The following is a 24642-nucleotide window of genomic DNA, read 5'->3' as shown; positions in this document are numbered from 1 at the left end:
GAGGCCCATACTGATGTGATCAGGAACATACACCATTTAACAGGCACACCCTCTTAGAAACATAGAACCTGGTGCATCTGCTTCCTGGGAACAGGTTTCATGGAGTTGCCCATTTGAGAAGCAGCTCAATCACACATCTGCCCTGTGTTTCCTGATTAGAAACCATTCTTTATCTTCTATTTCCATAGCATTCTAATACATATGCTGTGCCACCACAGATGGACATTCCCTTGGGCTTCTTTTTAATTCAGTTCCAACTGTTTTAAGGGGATAATTACTTAAGGTTCTCCACCACATCAGACCCAGTGAATTTTAATACTACTATACAGCCTTTAAAAAATTTATTTAGATGATTCCAAACTCATCCTCCATTTTTAGAACAATCTGTCCAGTAGTTTTTGTGTTGATGTAGCAGCAAACAGAAGTGCAGTTGTATTTTTATAACTGTAAAATAGACCTATAAAATAATCAAAGTATAATTTATCTGAAGAAAATCTATTTTTCCAATATAAAGAGTAGACTCAATAGAATCTTGAAAAAGGGGCAAAAATAAGGATTTGATAATACTTTTTAAAATGAAATATAATTGAGATATAACATTGTATAAGCTTAAGGTGTACAACATGTTGATTTGATATATTTATATATTATATTATATATTATAATATCACCACCTTAGTGTTAGCTAAAACCTCTAATATGTTACAGTGTTATTATTTCCTTTTTTTTTTTTGGCAGTAGGAACAATTAAGATCTAGTCTCTTAGCGACTTTGCAGTTTATAATACAGTATTGCTGACTATAATCACTATACTGTGCATTAGCTCTCTAGAACTTACCTATTTATTTATTAGTTCATAGTTTGTACCCTTAAAGAACATCTCCCTCCACCCCCAGCCTCTGGTAACCACCATTATACTCTCTGTGATTTTATACAATATTTGTATTTTTCTGTCTGACTTTTCACTTTGCATAACGCCCTCAAGTTCCATCCATGTTGTTGCAAATGGCAGGATTACTTTTTCTTCTTCTCATGGCAGAATAATAGTCCGCTGTGTGTTTATGAGTGTGTGTGTGTGTGTGTGTGTGTGTGTGTGTGTGTGTGTGTGTATGTATGTATATATCAAAACTTCATTGTTACACATTCATCTGTAGATCTGTTGATCATTTGTTGATGGACACTTAGGTTGTTTCCATATCTTGGTTATTGTCAATAATGCTGCAATAAACATAGGAGTTCATATATCTCTTGACTATCATCAAGAAGACTAGAGATAATTATTGGCGAGGATGTGGGGATAAAAGAACTCTTGTACACTGTTGGTAGGAATGTAAATTGATTCAGCCACCATGGAAAACCATATGGAGGTTCCTGAAAAAATTAAAAATAGAACTACTATATGATACAGCAAAATCCACTTCTGGGTATATATCCAAAGGAAATGGAAACAGGAGTTTGAAGAGATGATGACTTTTTTCACCTGTTTGGGGAGAGAGCAATACTGGAATATTCAGGTGTTGAGAGGGCTATTGGAATTGAGAGAAGCTGAACATCTCAGGTTTTCCCCAGGTGAAGTGGTCCTCAATTGTCTGTCTACATAAGCTCTTATTTTCTCATCTCCAAAATAACCTGATTACCACCTGGCCTCTTAGTTATCTAAGAACCTGCTTTGGAACAAGGCTAGTAGAATTTCTCTTAGTGTGATTGGCAGGGATTGCCTGGATAACTGTGTTAAGATGGATTCTGTTGGACAGCTGTGGGCTCTTGGAAAGAAGAGGGAGAAGTGGATGGCCAGGTGTTAGCCGTTCCTACTCAGGAAACTCAGGAAACTTTTGGAGTTTTCCAAATCTTGGAAAAGGATATTCCCCACTATAAATTATTACATTGACATTATGTCTTATAAATCGAAGTCTTGTGAGTTCATCAGTGGAGATTAGCTCTGGGTGCACTAAGAAAATGAGTCTCTGGATTTGCAACGTTGCTAATTAGACCTTCAGCAGTGTTAATCTCACCAGTTCTATGGCCTTCCCCTCTGTGGTCTTATCTTACCTATTTATAACTTTGATATTACTTATGCTGGACAATTGCTCTACAGTGACATAAATATTGTTTCTGCCAGCTTTCGCAAGCTTGTCATTGAGTAAATTCCTGGTTAACTACATCCTATATTGTTTTTTCAATATTGAGCCTGACACTGTATACAAGAAAATCAACAATATTATGAATAAAACATTAAACATTGGTACCATAAACTGATTCATGAGACCCTCGTACAACTGCAGCCCTGTCAAAATTGAATACTTGTTGACTAAGCCAACTGAATAGATGGAACTTGGGAAACACTTTGATTTTTGAAGACAATGCCCATTATAGTCCTTGAAAGGAAGGGAAAAAACAATTTTTAGGAGAAAATGGAAGTTATTAAAAGGTATAAGCATTCACAGGCAAGAGCAGTGTGTAGTAAGATTTTATGCACCATTTTTTTACAGACAGAATTCTAACCAGAATACAGTTTTGGGGTTTTTGGTTCTATACTTAGCATTCAGTAAGTGCTAAGTAAATGTTTAATGAGTGACTAGGAGATTGAACCTATGTTAGCAGGAAAACTGAATTACTCTCCAGAATTTCAATGAATATTAGATTTATACCACCATTTTGCTTTTTAAAAGAATTTAAATAAATGGTAGATTGTTTTTACTATTATGAGAACAATTTTCATGCATCAGGATTAGGCATGAGTGCTAATTATACCCTTTTGACATTAAACTTGGGTGTGTTGTGACAATAATTGAAATCTATGCTAAAGTTTTTTAACCTTCTTTCTATAAATGCACTTAACCTCTCTGTGCCTCAGTTTCTTCATTTGAAGAATAAAAGGCTTGAACTAGCTATTCTTTTGTGATACTTCCAGTTTAAGAATTATGTGACCCTCTAAATATTCTTTCTAGGCAGGTATGTCAAGGATCATATTTTATTAGAACTCTTGGTAATTTCTTAGGCTATTAAAAAAAAATTAAGTCTAAGGAATTATAATTAATAGTCTTTTTAAAAGAACTTTCTTCATTCTTCTCATCCAGCTACTTAATTTGAAATGTGAACACCTTTTTTATCTGGGCATAAAATTAGACCTTGCTCTCCAATGAACTGATTCTATTGATATTGATTCAGTTTCCAGGTAACATTTTCTTGACCTTCAATCTGGGTGTTTCCTCCTTTATTCATTTGTATTGAAAATGAACCTCACTTTTCTTCCCCTGAGAAAGTTATCCCTTGGAGTTCAGAAACAGAAGGGTCACCTCAGATTCAAGTTTTACAAAGTTACTGTGGAGAGTATAAAATCTCAGAGAGGAAATTGAATGAACAAATCAGTTCAAAGCATTAGAGGAAAATTCCCAGTTGAACAACTCCACAGCAGTTACAATCATGAGCAGTGAAATCACCTTTCAAAAAGTGATCATGGCAAGCACCACCTAATCTATCAAGTTTTAAGACAGTTAAGTATGATTTTCAAGCTTTGCCATAAATGCATAATTTAATTCAGTTAGGCAGTGCAGTAATTTTAACTTTCTTTAAATTTAACTTGAGCATGAAACTTTTGTCACTGGGCAAGATCCTGAATTAGAAAGGAAGATCAGATTTCAGAATTACCTTCCTGTCATAATTCTGGGGAGAGACTTCATATATGGGAAGTCTGTATTTTTATTCTGAATTTTTGAGCAGAGAGATAACTCTAATCAGGGCTCCTCTGACCCCAAGTTACTGTTTAGGTAGCATTTTCTTCGATACAATGAAAATATCAGCATGGTGCTAGAGATGAAAATAGTTCCTTTTAAGGCTTCTTAAGGCTTATCTGGAAATGCTACATGCAGCAAGAAGGCCAGTCTCTTTGATGAGGGTCATCTCAGAAGTGCAATGTCTCCTTGGTGTGAATGAGATTAGCTAATGAAACAGTATCATGGCCGGAGATGATTCCATGCCCTTCTAAAGTTTAGCCACTTTTCCCCTTTGTTTGTGATATTCCATTATAGGAATCACTGTCTGCTTTAGAGATAAGTGAAACCATTATGTGTGGAAGAAGAAAAGGCATTTGAGCCTTGAAGAATGTTAATTGGCGCTTGTGAATACGGGTGAACAAGAAACCATAAATGTCTCAGGTGAAATTGTGAATGAGTTTGGGACTCAAAAGTAGATGATGGGAGAAGGAATGTACCACACCTGTTTATGAAATAACTTTTTTCTCCCCTAACAAGTTGGATTCATTTCTTTTATAGATGTAAATCCAGCCTAAAGTCTTAAATAATTTTAAATGACCATGTTCTTTTACGAGGCAATTCAAATATTGGGTTGGCCAAAAAGCTCGTTCGTGTTTTTTGTAAGATGTTATGGAAAAACCCTAACAAACTTTTTGGCCAACCCAATGTATTTTATAGTTAAAGATAAGTGGATTAACACAAAAATTAGATCACTGAATAAAATATGAGTAAATGAATGTATATTAAGTATATACATTTATTGGTAAATCATTTTGTTATGTGGCTGAGGCTGTGCTAATTTAGTCTCTTAAAATATTTTCTTCCGAAGATGTTCAGGCTATATTCTTCATCCTTTGAATGAGCAGTTGGCCTTTTATTAAAAAAAAAACAAACAAACTTACAAAAATATTTCATGTCCAGAGTTTGCTGCCCTCATGAATACATGGTAGCAATCTCAAGAATGGCTGAGAAAAATTCTAAAGCATGTCTGGAAAAACAAAGAGTATGACCCACTGACTGTGCTTAAGTTTTATACAGACAGGCAGAAAATTTTATGAATACTTTTACATAACAAGAATTTGCTTGTTTGACATAGTGAAAGAACATATTCCTTAAAGACACAGTTCTGCCCTCAAAATCTGGCTCTGACACCCTGTCTTGTTTTGTAACCTTGGACAAGTTATCTTAACTTTATGAATTTCAGTTCATCATCTGTGAAATGTTATTTTTGGTGGGGATTAATGATATACTTCGTATCCTAGAAAAATGCTTGGCACATAAGTCCCCCAAATGATAACGAATGCAGTGAATTCTTTGTTACCCAGCCTCTATTATCCAGGATTTTAGAAAAACTGTGACTTCCTGCACAGTCATCAAGCACTGATAATTTATATTTCTCTTGATGACCCTGAAATGCATTCTGAATAATTAGAGGAAGATTAAATTATAATCAGTTTAGTTTCAGTGTTAAATGTATTTTAATATTCTCATTCTTTAAAAATTTGTAATCCTTCTGCATGTGGTAACAATTAACAGAAAATATTTGATTAGCTGGAGCACTCCATTTCCTATCTGACTAATAAGGAGTTTATTGTGTATTTCTGGAACCCAAACTCTGCCCTGTGGATCAACTGGGCATTTGCTGTGTGGGTTCACTTCACACCAGCCTTATATCCATTCTCAGAGTCAAGGTGTTGACTTTATTGCCTGGTGGAAATTCTAGAATTAACCATTAAATATTCTCAAACAATAGTCTGAGTCTACACAAGGCCCTTTGCATATTTTTGATCACAAGGTCATAATATTGGTCATCCAGTCTGATTTTGTGCAGATGAGTAACTAAATCTTCTAGCCCTGAGCCTTGTCCCGTTCTTTTCCTATGGATTTCTAGAGATGGACATCTCAACCGACATTAGTAACCAATCTATCTTGGTGTTTCATCAACCTTTACTTTTATCCAATCGTGTTTTAGACATCTTCACTGGGCTTTTTAGGCTACAGAACCTTCTAGATGAAAACTTCGCTGTGCATTTAATCATTTTTGTGGTTCTTCTTTGAATTATCCACGTTTCTCCCATTTGTCTGGTCCCCCACATAATGTCACATGCTGCTTTAAAAGATGGCTTAACAACTGACTTGTGTTAGAAATAGTCTTTAAAAATGTATCGATGTATAGTTTCTTTGTGATCTCAGTTAGTAAGGTGGATTTTCAGGCAAGCAGATTGATTTTGGAGGTTTAATTGATCACCATAAGACATAGTATTCAACCGTCCTCCTCTGTCTGGCCTCATGCTGCCTTCCTTTAACTCTCTGCCTTGCCCTGAAATCCCCCTTCCAACCAACAGTCTTCTCTTCCATAATATCCTTCGCGTCCCAGCTGACATTCCCAGTACTTAGGGAATACAGTGGTGGCTGCAGAAGGAGGCTGATGGTTTCCTTTAAATGGGGAGCAAGGACAGGTAGCTGGTGAAGAGTTAATTTTGCTTTCCAAGATCAGGCGACTGTTGGTCCTGGTATGAAGCCAGGATTTGTGAGGATACTCCTGTCAAAATACGGGGTCTTCCTTGGCAATGTCTGGGTGTGTGCTAGGTGAAGACAGGGAGCCTGGGTGAATAGCCAGAAAGCAACAGTTAGCACTCTAACCTTGTGCTGTCTCTGAGACTAAACTCACTAGGTAACCATAGATCAGTTGATAAGGTAAGCTGCCTATTACTACTACTGTGTGTAATTTCACCCCAAAGTGAATTTTTTTTCTCCTTATATAGACATATATTAAAACCAACAACTCAATGGTGATGCTATCACTGTTTCTCTAGGCACAACAAACCTATATTTGTTTGACTATTGCAAACATGTTTCATGTTTGACAAACCATACTTACATTACAGGGCTATGCTGAATCTTCTGAGAACTATGATTTTTAACTTTGGTATACTAGAATTGTCAATTGCAATCAGTTGACCATTGACCAAAAAAATGGTCAATTTTTACTGAGGAGGCTTCTTTAAGAAAATGTGACATTTTCCTAATTATGGAATCAGAGCTCCTTGGCAGAACAAATGAATTTATTTTAACATAAAATGTTAAAACTTAAGAATGTTCATAAAATTGAAGTTAAAGTCTCTTCACTGGTTTTTTGTACCAATACATTCCAGAAATGTCATATTGAATATTTGTATTAGGCAGTAGTTGAGGAAAGCTTATATAAAGTTTCTTATTCTTTAACTTAAATTTTTTTTGTTGAGATATAATTGACATATAACATTATATTAGTTTCAAGTGTACAATATAATAATTCAATATTTGTATATATGTTATGAAATGATTCCCCAAATAAGTCTAAGTTATGTTTTAACTCTTGATATTCCTGATGCTGGATTCTTTTATAAATTTGGGTAATTGCATTCAATCTAAGTCATTTATTGCTTTCCTTTTATTTAAGAGAGATCTGCTTCTTTAAAAAATCATCTTCTTTTTGTATTTCTATTTTTAAAAATATTTATTGAATAACACAAACACTGTTAAATCTCTCTTATTCAGAATAATGGTAGGGAGGACAGTTAAATGCCGGTTTAACTTGTTGAGAGGTATTAATTTTTGTCAGTTATCAAAGATGGGCCATTTTATTATATATTCAGGTTCCTGATGAAAAGAAATACAAGCTAGTAAGCCAGAACCAGGAGGGAAAGGGAGAATACAAATGTTCTGACCATAGATGTTGACAGAAAGCTTGAAAACTGGCACATAGCTTCCTGGCAAAGGGATTCACCATTTGTTACAGCAGTAGTATTCAGACTGTGTGCTGTGGAGCCTTGGGTTCTGTGGAGATATCTCTGGGGACTCTGTCAGATTGTATCTAGAGAAGGTGAGAAATAAGGGCTCCGGAGCACATCAGTTTTCATTGGTTGTATTTATTAGAAATCCATAAAAATTTTCATTTGAAAGGAAGACTCTGTTGCTAAAAAAGGAAAAATTGGATAGCCACTGACTAATAGGGAACTCATTATCAGAGGGGAAAAAACATAGTAGTGGATTGGTTAAAGATGGTGGAGTAGAAGGTCATGTGCTCACTCCCTCCTGCGAGAGCACCGGAATCACAACTAACTGCTTAACAATCATCTATAGGAAGACACCGGAACTCACCAGAAAAGATACCCCACATCTAAAGACAAAGGAGAAGCTGCAATGAGATGGTAAGGGCGCAATCACAATAAAATCAAATCCCATAACCACTGGGTGGGTGACTCACAAACTGGAGGACAATTATACCACAGAAGTCCACCCACTGGAGTGAAGGTTCTGAGCCCCACATAAGGCTTCCCAACGTGGGGGTCTGGCAATGGGAGGAGGAATTCCCAAAGAATCAGACTTTGAAGGCTAGCAGGATTTGATTGCAGGACTTTGACAGGACTAGGGGAAACAGAGATGCCACTCTTGGAGGGCACACACAAAGTAGTATGTGCATCATGACCCAGGGGAAGGAGCAGTGACCCCATAGGAAACTGAACCAGACCTACCTGCTAGTGTTGGAGGGTCTCCTGCAGAGGCAGGGTGTGGCTGTGGCCCACTGCTGGGACAAGGACACTGGCAGCAGAAGATCGGGGAAGTACTCCTTGGCATGAGCCCTCCCAGAGGCTGCCATTATCCCCACGAAAGAGCCTGCAGCCTCCAGTGCTGGGTCACCTCAGGCCAAACAACCAACAGGGAGGAAACTCAGACCCATCCATTAGCAGACAAGTGGATTAAAGTTTTACTGAGCTCTGCCCACCAGAGCAACACCCAGCTCTACCCACCACCAGTCCCTCCCATCAGGACGCTTGCACAAGCCTCTTAGATAGCCTCATCCACCAGAGGACAGACAGCAAAAGCAAGAAAAACTACAATCCTGCAGCTGGTGGAACGAAGACCATATTCATAGAAACACAGACAAAATGAAAAGGCAGAGGACTATGTACATGATGAAGGAACACCATAAACCCCCCCAAAAACAATTAAATGAAGTGGAGACAGGAAACCTTCCAGAAAAAGAATTCAGAATAATGATAGTGAAGATGATCCAGGACCTCCAAAAAGAATGGAGGCAAAGATCGAGAAGATGCAAGAAATGTTTAACAAAGACCTAAAAGAATTAAAGAACAAACACCAGGAAGAATTAAAGAAAAAGCAAACAGAGATGAACAATACAATGACTGAAATGAAAACTACACTAGAAGGAATCAATAGCAGAATAACTGAGGCAGAAGAACGGATAAGTGACCTGGAAGACAGAATGGTGGAATTCACTGCTGTGGAACAGAATAAAGAAAAAAGAATGAAAAGAAATGAAGACAGCCTAAGAGAACTCTGGGACAACACTGAATGCAACAACATTCGCATTATAGGGGTCCCAGAAGGAGACAAGATAGAGAAAGGATCCGAGAAAATATTTGAAAAGATTATAGTTGAAAACTTCCCTAACATGGGAAAGGAAACAGCCACCCAAGTCCAGGAAGTGCAGAGAGTCCCAAGTAGGATAAACCCAAGGAGAAACATGCTGAGACAGATAGTAATCAAATTGACAAAAATTAAAGACAAAGAAAAATTATTAAAAGCAACAAGGGAAAAATGACAAATAACATACAAGGGAACTCCCATAAGGTTCTCAGCAGAAACTCTGCAAGCCAGAAGGGAGTGGCATGATATAAGTGATGAAAGGGAAGAACCTACAACCAAGATTACTCTACCCAGCAAGAATCTCATTCAGATTCAATGGAGAAATCAAAAGCTTTACAGACAAGGAAAAGCTAAGAGAATTCAGCACCACAAAACCAGCCCTACAACAAATGCTAAAGAAACTTCTCTAAATGGGAAACACAAGAGAAGAAAAGGAACTACAAAAACAAACCCAAAACAATTAAGAAAATGGTAATAGAAACATACATGTCAATAATTACCTTATATGTGAATGGATTAAATGCTCCAACCAAAAGACACAGGCTCACTGAATGGATACAAAACAAGACCCATATATATGCTGTGTGCAAGAGACCAACTTCAGACCAAGGGACACATACAGACTGAAAATGAGGGGATGGAAAAAGATATTCCATGCAAATAGAAATCAAAAGAAAGCTGGAGTAGCAATACTCATATCAGATAAAATAGACTTTTAAATAAGAATGTTACAAGAGACAAGGAAGGACACTACATAATAACCAAGAAGAAGATATAACAATTATGAATATATATGTACCCAACATAGGTGCGCTTCAATACATAAGGCAAATGCTAACAACTATAAAAACGGAAATCAACAGTAACACGATAATAGTGGGGGACTTTAACACCTCACTTACACCAATGAACAGATCAGCCAGACAGAAAATGAATAAGGAAATACAAGCCTTAAGTGACACAATAGACCAGATAGATTTAATTGATATTTATAGGACATTCCATCAGAAAACAGCAGATTACACTTTCTTCTCAAGTGCGCACGAAACATTCTCCAGGATAGATCACATCTGGGGTCACAAATCAAGCCTCAGTAAATTTAAGAAAATTGAAATCATATCAAGCATCTTTTCCAACCACAAAGCTATGAGATTGGAAATCAATTACAGGGCAAAAATGTAAAAAACACAAACACATGGAGGCTTAACAATACGTTACTAAATAACCAAGAGATCCCTGAAGAAATCAAAGAGGAAATCAGAAAATACTTAGAGACAAATGACAATGAAATCACGACGATCCAGAACCTATGGGATGCAGCAAAAGCAGTTCTAAAAGGGAAGTTTATAGCAATACAATCCTACTTCAAGAAACAAGAAAAATCCCAAGTAAACAATCTAACCTTACACCTAAGGGAACTAGAGAAAGAAGAACAAACAAAACCCAAAGTTAGTAGAAGGAAAGAAATCATAAAGATCAGAGCAGAAATAAATGAAATAGAAACACAGAAAACAATAGCAAAGATCAATAAAACTAAAAGCTGGTTCTTTGAGAAGATAAACAAAATTGATAAACCTGTAGCCAGACTCATCAAGAAAAAGAGGGAGAGGACTCAAATCAATAAAATTAGAAATGAAAAAGAAGTTACAATGGACACCACAAAAAATACAAAGCATCCTAAGAGACAAACAACTCTATGCCAGTAAAATGGACAACCTGGAAGAAATGGACAAATTCTTAGAAAGGTATAACCTTCCAAGACTGAACCAGGAAGAAACAGAAAATAGGAAATGACCAATCACAAGAAATGGAATTGAAACTGTGATGAAAAATCTTCCAACAAACAAAGTCCAGGACCAGATGGCTTCACAGGTGAATTCTATCAAACATTTAGAGAAGAGCTAACGCCCATCCTTCTCTTCCAAAAATTGCAGAGGAAGGAACACTCCCAAACTCATTCTACAAGGCCACCATCACCCTGAGACCAAAACCAGACAGAGATACTACAAAAAAAGAAAATTAGAGACCAATATCACTGATGAATATAGATGCAAAAATCCTCAACAAAATACTAGCAAACAGAATCCAACAACACATTAAAAGGATCATACACTATAATCAAGTGAGATTTATCCCAGGCATGCAAGGATTCTTCAATACATGCAAATCAATCAGTGTGATACACCATGTTTACAAACTGAAGAATACAAACCATATGATAATCTCAATAGATGCAGAAAAACTTTTGACAAAATTCAACACAGATTTATGACAAAAACTCTCCAGAAAGTGGGCATAGAGGGAACCTATCTCAACGTAATAAAGGCCATATATGACAAACCCACAGCAAACATCATTCTCAATGGTGAAAAACTGAAAGCATTTTCTGTAAGATCAGAAACAAGACAAGGATGTCCACTCTTGCCACTATTATTCAACATAGTTTTGGAAGTCCTAGCCATGGTAATCAGAGAAGAAAAAGAAATAAAATTAATACAAATTGGAAAGGAGGAAGTAAAACTGTCACTGTTTGCAGATGACATGATACTATACATAGGGAATCCTAAAGATGCCACCAGAAAATTACTAGAGTTAATCAATGAATTTGGTAAAGTTACAGGATACCAAATTAATGCACAGAAACCTCTTGCATTCCTATACACTAACAATGAAGGATCAGAAAGAGAAATTAAGGAAACAATCCCATTCACCACTGCAACAAAAAGAATAAAATACCTAGGAATAAACCTACCTAAGGAGGTAAAAGACCCGTACTCAGAAAACTGTAAGACACTGATGAAAGAAATCAAAGATGACACAGACAGTTGGAGAGATATACCGTGTTCTTGGATTGGAAGAATCAATATTATGAAAATGACTATACTACCCAAAGCAGTCTACAGATTCAGTGCAATCCCTATTAAATTACCAATGGCATTTTTTACAGACACAAAAGAGCCCAAATAGCCAAAGCAATCTTGAGGGGAAAAAATGGAGGTGGAGGAATGAGACTCCCTGCCTTCAGATTATACTACAAAGCTACAGTAATCAAGACAGTATGGTACTGGCACAAAAACAGAAATATAGATCAACGGAACAGGATAGAAAGCCCAGAGATAAACGCACGCACCTATGGTCAACTAATCTATGTCATAGGAGGCAAGAATATACAATGGAGAAAAGACAGCCTCTTCAATAAGTGGTGCTGGGAAAACTGGACAGCTACATATAAAAGAATGAAATTAGAACACTCCCTAACACCATATACAAAAATAAACTCAAAATGGATTAAAGACCTAAATGTAAGACCAGACACTATCAAACTCTTAGAGGAAAACAGAGGCAAAACACTCTATGACATAAATCACAGCAAGATCCTTTTGGACCCACCTCCTAGAGAAATGGAAATAAAAACAAAAATAAACAAATGGGACCTAATGAAACTTAAAAGGTTTTGCACAGCAAAGGAAACCATAAACAAGACGAAAAGACAACCCTCCTAACAGGAGAAAATATTTGCAAATGAAGCAACTGACAAAGGATTAATCTCCAAAACATACAAGCAACTCATGCAGCTCAATATCAAAAAAACAAACAACCCAATTCAAAAATGGGCAGAAGACCTAAATAGACATTTCTCCAAAGAAGATATACAGATGGCCAACAAACACATGAAAGCATGGTTAACATCATTAATCATTAGAGAAATGCAAATCAAAACTACAATGAGATAACATCTCACACCAGTCAGAATGGCCATCATCAAAAAATCTGCAAACAATAAATGCTCGAGAGGGTTTGGAGAGAGGGAACCCTCTTGCACTGTTGGTGGGAATGTAAATTGATACAGCCACTATGGAGAACAGTATGGAGGTTCCTTAAAAAACTAAATACCGTATGACATAGCCATCCCACTACTGGGCATATACCCTGAGAAAACCTTAATTCGAAAAGAGTCATGTAACAAAATGTTCATTGCAGCTCTGTTTACAATAGCCAGGACATGGAAGCAACCTAGTGTCTATCAACAGATGAATGGATAAAGAAGATGTGGCACATATATGCAATGGAGTATTACTCAGCCATAAAAAGGAATGAAACTGAGTTATTTGTAGTGAGGTGGATGGACCTAGAGTCTGTCATACAGAGTGAAGTAAGTCAGAAAGAGAAAAACAAATACCGTATGCTAACACATATATATGGAATCTAAAAAAAGAAAAAAAAAATGGTCAGAAGAACCTAGGGGCAAGATGGGAATAAAGATGCAGACCTACAAGAGAATGGACTTGAGGATATGGGGAGGGGGAAGGGTAAGCTGGGACAAAGTGAGAGAGGGGCATGGACATATATACACTACCAAACGTAAAATAGATAGCTAGTGGGAAGCAGCCTCATAGCACAGGGAGATCAACTCAGTGCTTTGTGACTATCTAGAGGGGTGGGAGGGAGGGAGATGCAAGAGGGAAGAGATATGGGCACATATGTATATGTATAACTGATTCACTTTCTTATAAAGCAGAGACTAACACACCAATTAGAAACTAACACACAGCAATTATACTCTAATAAAGATGTTTAAAAAAAAAAACAAAACTAAAAATAGAATTACCATATGACCCAGCAGTCTCACTCTTGGGCATATACCCAGAGAAAACCATAATTCAAAAAGACACATGCACCCTAATGTTCATTGCAGCACTGTTTACAGTAGCCAGGTTATGGAGGCAACCTAAATGCCCATGGACAGACAAATGAATAAAGAAGATGTGGTACATATATACAGTGGAATATTACTCAGCCATAAAAAGGAACGAAATTGGGTCATTTGTAGAGATGTGGATGGACCTAGAGACTGTCATACAGAGTGAAGTAAGGCAGAAAGAGAAAAACAAATATTGTATATTAACACATATATGTGGAATCTAGAAAAATGATACAGATGAACTGGTTTGCAAGGTAGAAATAGAGACACAGATGTCGAGAACAAATGTATGGACACCAAGTGGGGAAAGCAGTGGGGACTGTGGTGGTGGGGGAATGAATTGGGAGATTGGGATTGACATATATACACTAATGCGTAAAATAGATAACTAATAATAACCTGCTGTATAAAAATAAGATAAAATAAAAATTCAACACCCCCCCCCAGAAAAAAACCCCCAAAAACAACAGAAACAACAACAACAACAAATAGTAGCTCCTTTGCGGAAATGAGGCTTCACTTCTTTTCTCTTTCACTTAAAAAAAATGTATTTCAAATACACAGAAAAACACAAATACACGTATAACTATGACCCAGATTTAACAAATGTTAATATTTTGCCCCATATATTCTACATTAAAAAAAGAAATAAAATATGATTGACCCAGGTGAAACCCCTTTGTGCCCTTCCCAAATCTCCTGTCTTCCATCCCTTACCTGGGATAACCCTACTCCTGAAGATGATGGGTATCAACTTGTGCACTAGATGTACATTTTGCTGCAAAATGCATGGACTCATAACCTATTTGTACATTGTTTTGTGCATCTTAGTGTTTATATAAATGGTGTCACAGTAGACATAGCTGTTTTCAACATTACATTGTTTAAAATTTATCCATGTCAATACTTTTAGCTTGAATTCATTTTTTTAAATGGCCCTATGATAGTCTGATGTGTAACCAGACAACATTTATGTATCCATTTGCTTGCTGACAGACCTTTGGGGTCCAAATGATGGATGTTTTTTTTCACTTTTACAAACAGTGTTTCAGTGAATGTCCTTGAGTAGCTCATATGTTTAAAAGGCATTTCCTACATGGGAGTTTAGGAAGCAGCCCCATGGTTAACCCACATGGTATCTTTGTACCATTTAGAATAAGGCTCCCTTTCCTCAAAATGTTTTCTGGAAAATGGTCGCAAAGACTAAACAAATCTACAGTGGCTTTATGTCAAAAGTGTTCTCTAGAATTGTGCAGAGTACAACCTGCGTAAACATAAGCAGCAGTCCTTTATGTAGGGGATGCTATAGGTGTGAAAATCTGTAGGATGTGTAGAGTTTGGGTGAGTTAGTGTGCTTAAGAGTTTACAACTGGAATCTAATAGAAGATTTGTGCTTAGTATTCCCTTAAGGTCTTTCTAGCTAAAGGTGGGGACTGGGGAAAATTGCACCTTCTTTGGAGATACTGTGCTGCAAATGGAGAACACAAGGAAGATGTATGAGCCTTTCGCTTTTTCCAGGTCACAGAGGACTGGTGGCCGGGACAAGTGATAATGTGTGGCGGCGTTATGCGTATCACCCCCTTTCTAGAATATTGCCCTCAAGCCTCTTCAGTGTAAACACATATACAGTGCAGGCTTTTACCAGGCTTCAGCTGCTAACTCAACAGTGTGCTACTAAGGAAGGCAAGTTGTGCAGGAAAGGCATATCTGCCTTTGCTCTGGGAAAGGAAGTTTGAAGTGTATCAGGCTGAGGTACCAAGCTGTGAACCTCCCACTGCGGCTGGTGCTACAAGTATCAATACCTTGAAATGCGTTCATCTGAAGTTCCTTTGGTCCTCACTAGGTGGCTTTGCCTGGAGAGGGAAACAACCCCACAACAGGCAGTACGATGTTCTCTCTATTAGTGATGGGAGTTTAGTAAGGGAGGAATTCCGCCCAGCTTTGGATATCCTGAAAGCATATTATTCGTTTTACAAAGTCCTTGTAATTAGATGTTGCTACAAAACAGTCTAACAGGAAACTTCGAGGTGCCTAAAGCTTCTCTTTTCTTCTTTTTTTTTTTTAGCAATAAAGTATTTTTTAATTAAATGTATGTACATTGTTTTTCAGACATAATATTATTGTATGCTTATTAGACTACACTATAGTATGAACATATTTTTTTCCCACAACTTTATTGGAGTATAAATGCTTCACAATGTTGTGTTTCTGCTCTACAACAAAGTGAATCAGCTATACGTATACATATATCCCCATATCCTCTCCCTCTTGAGCCTCCCTTCCACCCTCCCTATCCCACCCCTCTAGGTCGTCACAAAGCATCGAGCTGATCTCCCTGTGCTATGCAGCAGCTTCCCGCTAGCTATCTATTTTACATTTGGTAGTGTGTGTATGTCAATGCTACTTCCTCACTTCATCCCAGCTTCCCCTTCCCACCCTGTGCCCTCAAGTCCGTTCTCTACATCTGCATCTTTATTCCTGCCCTGCCACTAGGTTGATCAGTACTGCTTTTTAAAATTCCATATATATGTGTTAGCATACGGTATTTGTTTTTCTCTTTCTGACTTACTTCACTCTGTACGGCAGATTCTAGGTCCATCCACCTCACTTCCTGACCCTGCCCCATGCAACATTTTAACCAATGATTTGGGTAAAGAGTTGAGGGAATGCGTTTCAAATTTGCGAATGACAAAATTTGCAGATGACAAAAATCTCATTAGGAGTGAGCAAAAACACGCTTGCTGCTCCTTTTATGATGCCTTGTTCCTTTTCATCAAATAGGTCTTGGCTTAAATTTCACCTTCTCACAGAGGTTTTCCCTGTGCATCTGACTAATATATGGCCTCCATTTCCAATCAATTTTTACCTGTTTTCTTTACCTGAAATTGTATTTCTTAGTTGTTTACTAGTTTCCTAACACATCTTCATAGATGAGAAGCTTGATGAGAGAAGGGACAGGGCTTCTCTGCTCATTTCTGGCACCCCAGGACATAGAATAGTTCCTGGCACATAATAGGAACTTAATAAATTTCTGTTGATTGAAAGAAAGTTGGGGGAACCATAAAAGTATATTAGGCAATAAAATGACATGATCACATTCCTGGTTTAGAAATGAAACTTGGTAGGAGTCAATCTAGAAGCTTGATAGAAATTGTTGAATATACTCCATGGAAACAAACATACATGTTTTAGTCATTTAAAATTTTGCTTCACTTGCATTCACAGTGTCAAATCTCCTGATTATAAGATGTAATAGCCTCACTCTCAGTTTATATCTGGAATATTATCTTCTATCTGTGGCACCATTAAGCATTAATGTTAATATTAACAATCTAAATCATACCCAGAAGAGAACGCCCAGGATAACCTCATATAGGGAGAGGCCTGTTAATTTTTGTTAAAATTGTTTAAGAGCTATCACGTAAAAGACTAATTTTGTGCTGTTGGAGAGGGCAGAGGTCAGGCCAATGGGGGCCCATTACATGAAAGCAAGTTTCGATTCAACATAAGACAGGGCTTTCTAACAATTAGTGGGACTGAGTAAGGGAACGGATGTCCTCAGGAGATCATCAGATACCTGTCAATAGATGGCATGAAAACAGATGCCAGATGCCCATCTGTCAAAGATGTGGTTCAGAGGATGTCTGCCCCATGTGGGATGGTCATTCCACAAGTGTGTGTAATCACCTAATATTTATTGAGTCCCCATGGTGTGCCTGTTTCTGTGGGGAATGCAGAAATATATAAGGCACAGCTGCTGTCTGGACGTGATCACCTTCCAATCCTGAATTCTGTGAATCTCAGGGAGTTTTAGCCACGGCCTTGATGTCATTCTCACAAATTCCACATTAGAGTGGTCCAAAGTTATGAGGTCTCAAAACACCACCAACCTGCCAGTAATACTAAACCTTATGCCCAGCAGGGAAGAACACAGTTCGGAGAACCACTTCATAGCCAAGTCCTACTATTGTCCCCGAATTTAATCTCTCACTTTGCTGTTTTTTTTTTTTTTTTCTTTTTAAAAAGTTGAAGTCTATGTGACATATAACATCGTGTAAATTTAATGTGTACAACACGTTGATTTGAAACATTTATATATTGTACTACAGTTGCCAGGGTAGCAATAATTAGCACCCTCTATCAACTCACATAACTATTTCTTTTTAGTTTTTGGAAAAATTAAGATCTAGTAGCTTTTCTTTCATGACATGAAAGATTATAGCATATGAAAAGTGAGTTTCTTTTCTTTGGTTCACATGTCTTCTGGTCTTTAAAGTTAATATGAATCCTGAGCTCAGGATGACGTGTGTTGGCTTTATTTAATCAAACTCTGTCAGGATAAATATTTTTGCATTAGAATTGGATCTCAGGAATTCTCATTGATGGTAAAAACATGAATTATAAAGCAGAGAGTTCATGGAATTATAAGTAAGCACACTTAATTCTTTAAAGTCAAGTCTGCCTCAATCAATCACAACGTGTTTGACTTGGAAACCTCCTTCAGGGCACTACAGAACATTAATAAATAAATGTCTGGATGGAACAGTTTTGTGGGGTTATGTTTGGATATCACATTAAGAACCTAACATTTTGGTCTGAATTCTCTGTGCTGTGCCAAAGACCTGACCTTGGCTGTTGCATGGATCTGGCCTTTCTGTCTTTCACACACTTCAGAAAGGAGTGTTAGAATCTGATTAACGTATTTCCTGCAGTGACTAGTCCACATGCTATTCACAGTGACCTAAGAGATGAACATACTTCCTTAGGCTACTTATAACGTTGGGAGCCACTTTGACACTGAGTAGATTACAGCCTCAGATCTTTAATGTTTGCTTACCTTACTTTGTTAGTAAATATGCAAGATACTTGGAAAGTCTTTAAAAATATTCCTTTGTCATATAGTCTGGGGACCTAGTTATTTCCTCTATTGGAGAGTGTCCCTTTGTGTGTGTCTCTTTTCCATTTTTTGACCTTGAAATTAATCCAGTTTAAAATTATGTTTTCCCAATGTAGTTTAGATTAATGTGCCGTGAGTAATGGATATAGTACAGCGGGAGTGTGTGATGGAGACAACTTTCCCAAGCCTTGGCTTTGGAGTGGCTAAGAATGATCAACCAACAGGGCCTAAAGCTTCCATTTAGGATGATATACAAGTATTTTTAAAGGATCTTAGCTGGAAAAGCAAAAAATTGGGGAAATTAAAAATATTAAAATAGAAGTTTGCATATTCTGACATTACTCTCTTTTTATTACTCTAGTTTTTGCTATATACAGAGCAAACATTTGGAGCACTGCTTCTGAATCTCAGCTGCACACTAGAATAGCCTGGGGAGATTTAAAAAATAGTTGAGTTCTACCTGGTTCCCCCCCAACCCCAGTGATTATAATTTATTTTTTTCCTGTTTTTTGAGATATAATTGACTTATAACATTGTGTAATTTTAAGGTGTACAAGGTGATGTTTAGATACATATGTATATTGTAAAATGATTACCACAATAGAGTTAGTTAACACTTCCATCACCTCATATAATTGCCTTTTTCTGTGTTTTGGTGAGAACATTTAAGATCTACTGCCCTAGCAACTTTCAAATATACAATACAGTGTTATTAACTATAGTCACCATGCTGTACATTAAATCCCCAGAACTTGTTCATCTTATAACTGGAAGTTTGTGCCCTTTGACCAAACTTCCATCCCCTCCCTCCCTGCCCCTGGCAACTATCATTCTATTTCTGTTTCTGTGACTTAGGCTTTTTTTAGATTCCACATATAAGTGAGATCTTGACATTATTTGTCTTTCTCTTTCTGACTTATTTCACTCAGCATAATGCCTTCAAGGTCCATCCATGTTGCTGCAAATGGCAGGATTTTCTTCTTTCTCATGGCTGAATAATATTATAATATATATTATATGTATATGTATAATATATATGTATATATATAATAGTGTGTATATATATATATTCTCTCTCTATATATAGTGTATTATATACACATATGCACATATATATGAGATCTATATCTACATCTATACCACATCTTCTTTATCCATTCATTTGTAGACAGACACTTAGGTTGTTTCAATTTCTAGGCTATTGTGAATAATGCTGCAATACACATGGGAGGGCAGAAACAGAGAGTCTAATTTAAATGCAGAGGTGTGGCGTGGACATTAGGGATTTTACAAATTCCCCAGAGACTCTAATGTGCAGATAATGCTGAGAATCACTGATTTAGGGGCTTTGATCTCCTTATATTAAAGAGAAATCTAAAGATTTCCATGGTATTATCTGTGGAGCATCATTTGCATAGAACATAGACTCTCTGTGGATCTGAGAATTGAAAAGGACCTGATTTCTAAGAGACACTTCAGACCAGTGTTCTCATTTACTCTGAGCTATTGTGAAGTGGTAGGATCTTTCTGAAAATTACTCAGGAATGAGTTTTATACAGGTGTAATGTTTTCAGAGCATTTCCGACATCTACTGTTTGAGAGTGCATTTCCGTTGCACTTGCACACGAGTAGCAACGTGTATGCCTCTAAAACTCTCCTTCTCCTCTTCCTTTTTCAAATTAAGAGTTTGATCCATTTTCTTCTGGATGTTACTGTTGTGGAAGCGAAGTTTGTAAATTGATTTGTTTCTTTGTAGATGATCAAGCATCTGCATGGATGCTTATGAGAATAGCTGTTTTTTCTTGAGGTATGTAACCCATGATTCCTGTCTTTTCATTAATGTAGCCTGCCAATAAGCCATTTGCAACAAAAGTTTCAGGTTTTTCTTAAGCTCTCAAAAATTTTATGCTATTGTATCTTTGAGAGTTAGGTCTGTCTTATCTGTACCATAGCCTCTAATTGAGATTCTAATTTTTACAGATAGAGTGTCAGCATTTCTGAATCTGTTCTCCATGTCTTTTATTTTTTCTCTTATAGTTAAATCTTCTTGCCCTTCGGTGAGATTTGGGCAGATTTCCAGTTGTGTCTTCCACCATACTAATTCAATTTTTAACTATGCCTGGTTATCTGATTTCTACCACCCTGGTGATTTTTGATTCAGTAATTTATTTTCTCCATGTGTTCTTCAGTAATTTTTTTTTCCCATGTGTTCTTTCCTGATCTCATGACTACTTACTTTAGTTTCATAGATAAAATAAACCCTCATATAATTTTGAGACAAAAGGACAGAAATGTTTTAAACGTGTACTTTTCTTGCAATAAGTCTCTTTCAGAGTAAAGCATTTTCTATAGTTTTTAGGGGTAGTTCTTTTCTTATGAAAGGCAATCACTTTTCAAGGGTCTAATTGCTTTCCTGCTCACTTAGGTGGAATTCAGGCTGTGGTCTTCCTGCTGGGGTGTTCATCTTCCACAAGGGTGTTCTGTATTTACTTCTTGTCCACATCCATCTACCCTCTGTTCTTCCTTCAGTCTGGTGCCATCTGCCCTCTCTCTCCAGCAGACAAGTCAGAAAACTTACAATTTTTTTTTTTTTTTTTTTGGCAAATGGAGCAAATCCTGTATGGTTTCCAGAATTAATGCAGGTTTTACCTATTGTGTATTTAAAAATGTTTATAGGAATATGGAAATTGGGAGAATTAGGTGCTCATATTGACAACTTATATAAAATCATGATAAATCATTGGAAAATATTTTTTTTGATCCAGCTTCTGTTTATGTCCTTAAAATATAATTCTAGATGGAAAGTTACTGAGTCAAAAAGTATGCACTTTTAAAAGTGTTTAAATATATATTTTCAAATTGATTTGCCGAAATTAAATTTTTTCTGAATACTTATTAGGATACCCATTTTGCCACATCTTCACCAATAGTAGATATTGTCTTTAAAATGCACACATACACACAACATACAATTTGATCATTTGAAATGATGTTTACATTTGCATGTATGTTTCTCTTGTTTTCATTTAATTTATTTAATTTTAGAAAAGATAATGTTTTATTTATTTATTAGTTATCTGAAATTCTTCTGTAAGGCTTCTGTTCAAGTCCTCTAAACATTCTATTGTGGTTTTCATGTTTAGCATATGTTTTAAGAAAATACTAGCCATTATAATAACTGATTGTCATTTCCCCTAGCAGTCTCCAGAAAGTATGTAGAGAATGATAATTTAAAAATATGCAGTAAAGTCTTCAATTTTCTTTATATTTTTTTAACATTGAATCCATTCTTTATAGTCTTAGATGCAGTTTTACACATTTTTTAAAGCTTAAAATGAGATTTTAAGATGTAATTATATTAATGACATCATATGAAAGTGTCCAAAAGAGGATAAAGTGAGGGAGAGAGAGGAAGAGAGGGAGAGTTTCCCCTGTGGGATGACACTCTAGTTCCATGAAGCATAGTTTAAAAACCAAAGTTTAGAACTTTTCCTTTTCTGTTTATGCTAATCAGACACTTTGGTATCATTTTACTGTAACTTCATTTGCCTTCAATGTCAGCAAATCCAGTGACATATCCCCCTAGCTGCCTACTGCTACAGGGATACCTACATTATGGATGCCCATCATAAATTTAGTGATGATGATGATGGAGAAAAACATGCTGCTTGTTACATCCTAATTAAACCCAAAGTTAATTTTATGATTCCTTAAATCTAGGCCACACTTTAGTTTAATCTCACAGACATATCTCATACTGAAGGCAAACAAATATATTGCATTATCTTTTTCCGGCTGTTTATGATTTATGCCCTTTCTGGGTGAAAATATATTCATATGATTTTGCTATTGTGATACATTGAAGGTGTGATATTACAAACTAGAATTTGGAGCAAAAAAGACTATGAAAATTAAAGTTTCTGTTAACATACAAGATGAGTTTTTAGTTGTTACTGAACTTTTTAGTCAACAATCAAGATCTCTGTATAAATGTTGTAAAAGTCCTTCAGTTTTCTGGAAAATGACAATTTTCCAAACCTCATTTTTATATCTCTTGCTTATTTTATGACAAGGCCTTTATTTCCTTCATGTGCCTTGTTCTTTACCCTTCTGTGTTTACTGCTATTTTTTCACCATTAATAGTCTTTCTACTTCAAAATGGGCAAACTGTAAGGTTTGAGGTTCAATTCAGCCCGGCTTAAAATAGCTTTGTATAAATAAGAGAACCGTGTTATATGCTGTTCAATCTTAAGGAATAAAAATGACTTTCACTTGACTGAAAAGAAGCATCACCATGTTTTAAAACTACAGGCTTTGAGAGCTGAGAGGAACCATGGAAATTGTCGAGTCCATCCTTCTTGTTTCATAGATTAAAGGTGATTGTGCAATCACTCTGTCATAGGTAAACTTCTCCCTGTCCTCATGGGCCTGCTTCATATAGCATGCCTATCTTATCTCCTCAGATTAGGACAAGCCAGAGTTAGGCTCAAGTACAGTACCTAAGAGCATAAGTTGGAGGTTAAGCAGATATGGGTTCAAACCAATTCCCTATCTTTCAGCTCTTAGACCTTTGACAAGTCATTTTACTCTGCTGAGTTTCAGTTTTCTCATCTATAAAATAGGGTGAATTGTATCAACCACATGAAGTCATTATGAGGACTGAATTATGTCGTATTTGTAGAATATTTAGTTCAGTGTCTGGTACAAAGTAAGTGTTTAAGAAATGGAATTACTTTTATTGACATGTGTTTTCTTGTCCATCTCCTCATCTAGACTGTGGGTTCTCAAAGCCGCCGTGTGTTGTTCATCTCTGTGTGCCTGATGCCTTGACACAGTGTCTCATTTAGTGGCAACTCCCACCTTCCAATGACTTGAGCTCAAAATCATGGAGCCATTTTTGTCTCCTCTCTTTTTTTTGTGCCCTCTCAGCCAATAAATCTGCAGACACCTAGGTTTAAGCTACCATCATCTTTGCCTGGGCTAATGGACCAGGCTCTTACCTGGTTTCTCATTTCCCCATCTTACAGAAGCCAGAATTATCCTTTTAAAGTGTAAGTCAGATCATATAAGTACTCTGCTTAGAGCTCCTCAATGGCTTTCCACATCACACAGAGTAATAGTGAAAATGCTTAACTGATCGACAGGGTCCTACACAGTCCGCTTCTTATTCAGACTCTTGGACCTCATCTCTCATTACTCCCTCTGCTTCATTCCACTCCAGCCATACTTGCCTTCTTTCTATTTCTCAACACTCCAGACACATGACTGCCCAGAGTTAGGATCAGAGTCATATTTTAAAAGAAAGATGGCTGCTAACCCATCCACATATAGTTTGTGCATTACCAATTGTCTCCTGCAATCATCAGAGATTTTAAAAATAGCTAATTTACTTTGGCTACTTGCTTTCATATAGGAATAGACAGGGCTTAAAACAAAATTAACATATACAATTAGATTAGTAACAAAAGTGAAAAGCTAAAGAAAGGTAACTCTTTAGAAATCTAAGCTTAGCTAGGAAACCAATCAATATAATCACAAGGAAGATGGCAGAGCGCTTGTGCTGAATTCACAAGAGTTTTGCCCTGACCAGTTCCTTTCTTTTCTAGATTTCATGATCTCTAGGCACCATATGTTTTACTTCTATTGTATTGTCTGTAGTTTCTCTCTCCAGTCTGATACACTATTCTAATTCCCTGGCTTTTCAGTTTGCTAAATTTTTAGTTAGTTAGCTCATCCTATAATATAGGTGACCCATCATTAACTCTCCACTTTTCATGACCGCTATGTAGTTTCTTCTTGGGCAGCTCTGCCTGAATGTGGCTTGAGCTCAGCGTGGCTGGCTTAGAGTGAAAGGTATG

General features: G+C 36.7%; 1 long non-coding RNA gene across 1 annotated transcript; it reads left to right on the top strand.

Annotated features, from left to right (window-relative positions):
* Positions 1-1088: 1088 nt before the first annotated feature.
* LOC309627361 lies at positions 1089-22169 on the top strand. The gene is made up of 2 exons (XR_014243707.1): positions 1089-7351; positions 8717-22169. It is a non-coding gene; the product is annotated as an uncharacterized lncRNA (long non-coding RNA).
* Positions 22170-24642: the final 2473 nt, after the last annotated feature.

Source organism: Balaenoptera borealis (assembly GCF_965194805.1).
Source record: "Balaenoptera borealis genome assembly, chromosome: 4".
Classification (NCBI taxonomy): Eukaryota; Metazoa; Chordata; class Mammalia; order Artiodactyla; family Balaenopteridae; genus Balaenoptera; species Balaenoptera borealis.
This window is presented reverse-complemented; position numbering and strand designations above follow the sequence as displayed.